Consider the following 3,033-nt stretch of genomic DNA (forward strand, 5'->3'; position numbering starts at 1 on the left):
GTCAAATTTTGATGTGGGATATTTGTAGCCCTCAGGCTCCCTGCAAAGGGCAAGTAGGGCCAGGAATGTATTTATTTATTTATTTATTTATTTGTGTGTGCATGTATGTATATATATATATATCCATGCAATTTATATGCCACCCTTCCCAGCAAAGGTTTAAATAAAACAGACACAGAACACACCTCCAAAGCTCTTACATTTCTGAGCTGCCTAATTACAGCTCTTGTGCTCCTAGGAAACAAAATTAAAAGCCTAATTGCTAATTACTGAGTCCACAGATAAAAGTAATAACAGAGGGGTAGCAGTGCAATTAGTGGCACTTGCATTCTTTTAGTCTCCTTTCTATGGCAGAAGAAAACAAAGAAAAGGAATTTAAAGGGAAGAACAAGCTGGGTGGCCATGAGGCCATTCCTATATTCCTTGAAGATAGTGGCAAAACTCCCACTAAAGGCAATAGGTAGGATCAATCACACGGACTATATGAAGAGCAGATTTTCCTCTTAGGTGCAGGTCAATTTGGCATCTGTTGGGCTCATCATCTCTCACAGATCTTGGCTGTCTCCAGCATTCACAGGTTCCTTATTTCAGAGTTTCCACATCAGGATGTGAGATATTCTGAGCCTGTCTTTGAACATCAGGTCACTTCAGAGCTGCTTCTCCCTCTGAGGATAAAGATTAGATTAGATCAGTTGTGTACCAGCTTTAACTCTTTTCTCTGTTACATACCTCTTGCTGAATAAGCAATGTGTTTGCTTTGCAGAGGCTGTTTGTGAGTGACTGAAATCAGCTTCTAGCCTCAGGTTCCTGGAGAGAAGATTTTTTTGTGGGTGCCAAATCCAGCTGAGTTACCAGGGTTGGGCACAGGGGAAGGGGACTGTAACAGGGCGCCTACCCTATTACTGAGAAGGGAGAGAAAACCCCGGGGCCTGGCAAGCCCCCAGGTGCAGATTTAAAGATGGAAACATCTCAAGTGAACACGTACCACAGAGCCAGCAGTGACAACAACATCAGGGTTGGGGGGTTGCACAGAAACATCACAGGGTTCAGCAACAAGTGGCCTCCCTGAGTCTGCTCCAGCAAGCCCGCAGTGGCAACCTACCCTCACCCCACGCACAGATCCCGGGGGCACGTGTCCCTCCCAGGCTTGCCCAGGAGTGCACGCAGCAGCAGGAGCCACCCTCGCCCCATGCCAGTACTCCCCTCAAACAAGCCACTCGCGGCTCCACCCCCCACCCCGGCTGGTTGGGCAGCGCCTATTGGCACTCCTTCACTTCTGTGGAGGGGGGAAGCAGCTGCCCCTCTCGCCACCCACCCCTTGCTATGGCACTGAGTCCCAGCAAGCATCTATAGGTCCATCCCCGCCACCCCAGACACATAATTAGCCTGCAAGATGGGCCTCGCACCTGGCCAATCACGCACTGCCCATCAGCAGTCAGCGGAGCCACATGTGCAACTGGCCTTGGGAAAGCAGTGTGTGGCAGTGTGGTGGATGGTGGCGGCTGCCATGTGCAAGCTCCCCACCTCCCTGTGTCCACCCAGCTGGGCAGTACCTATGTGGCCTGCAGAGGGGCACTGCTGCCCTTGCCCTCTGGTCCTGCTCTTAGGAGGCGACAGTGGGTGGCGGTGCTCTGTCCCTGCCTGCCCACGCACACCCCCGTAGGACCTTTCCAAGTACCCCTACGGGTACACGTACCCCCAGCTGACAACCCTTGCATATCTAGTACATTGGTGTCTTCCCCATGTGGTTCCAGCACTTCACACAGATGTGTGAGCCTGGTTGAACTTGGCCCAATACCTCTAACACAATAAAAAGAACATTAGTTAAGCTGTCCCCATCGCCTGAGAAGATGGTCAGGGAGCTCTATAGATACTTAAAGTATAAGTAGTATTAATAAAGCACACTGAGATGTTTTATTAAAGCATTAAGGAAAGGGCCCAAAAAGAGTCCATGGAAATATGCTGGAAAATAGACTGGAATTTTCTGTACACCTTTTGAAAAGATTCTGCATTTTCCATTGAAAGCTGTGCCCATTTTCACAAAATAATCTAATGGAAAAGCCAGTCTTTCCAGAGAAAAAAGTTTTGATACAGAATTCCCACCTTGCTCTGCTTCTCAAATGCTGCTTGAACCACATGCCTCCAGCAGCTCCAGAAACAGCCTACTCAGGAGACTTGGAGGCTGGCTACTGATAAATTTGCTCCCAGAGTGTTGCTGAAAGAAAGCATGTATGAAGACAGAATGAGGTGTGTGAGAAAAGGACATAACTGAATGTACACAGGGGTGGGCCTGACTTTCCTCACCCAAATAAAACATAGTTAGCCAAGGAATTCAGCAGTGTCCAGCCTAGCAGCCAGAACCGATATGCTGCAGCACAAAACTCAGTCTGGGGAACATACTGATTTTAAGCCACCTCTGCATCCTCCTAGTCCTGAGCTGAGTAGTGTGACTGATGGTGGATCACTAAAGGCTCCAGCTCCAGGCACAGACTTTGAGGGGTGCCAGAATGGAAGCTGCTGCCAGCCTGGCCACCTGGGACCTGGAGCCTGCCTATTATGTCTCTGCTTGGGCTGTCATGTAGGGCGGAGAGGCCCCTGGTACAGTGCTGCTGCATGGGCCATAGCACTATCCAGAATCACCTTACTGCTGTGGCTATACACCCAGCTTCCCCTGTGACCCTCATCCCACCTCAGCAGGGCTCCTGTGACAAAGGACTGTCCATCTTCCACAGGCGCTAGGCTGAAGGGAACCTTACCTCACTCGAACGGTGGCTTTTCGAGCCCCTTTTCTCTGTTCTGTCCCTTCTGCTCTATGTAAAGAGGCGGGAGGTGGAGAAGAAGAGTTCACCCAGGAATTTGGCGTGCAGTGGGCCCACTGACCAGGTAGCCCGTAAGCCACCTGCAGAAGGCAAGAGGCTGTTAAACCCTCCCCTCCTACTGCATCCCAGCTGCTGGCTACCTGGAGGGGAAGTGGCCAAAATACTTGCAGCAAAGCATTTATTGCAGATTGCCACCCAAGGGAGGGGTTTTGGA

General features: G+C 50.2%; 1 long non-coding RNA gene across 1 annotated transcript; it reads right to left on the reverse strand.

Moving 5' to 3' along the window:
* Nucleotides 1–113: 113 nt before the first annotated feature.
* LOC109293528 lies at nt 114–3,033 on the reverse strand. Its single transcript, XR_002096332.1, has 3 exons — nt 2,757–3,033; nt 2,104–2,215; nt 114–665 (listed from the first exon to the last, which is right to left on the reverse strand). It is a non-coding gene; the product is annotated as an uncharacterized LOC109293528 (long non-coding RNA).

Source organism: Gavialis gangeticus, unplaced genomic scaffold, assembly GCF_001723915.1.
Source record: "Gavialis gangeticus isolate Ggan-Ray unplaced genomic scaffold, GavGan_comp1, whole genome shotgun sequence".
Lineage (NCBI taxonomy): Eukaryota > Metazoa > Chordata > Crocodylia > Gavialidae > Gavialis > Gavialis gangeticus.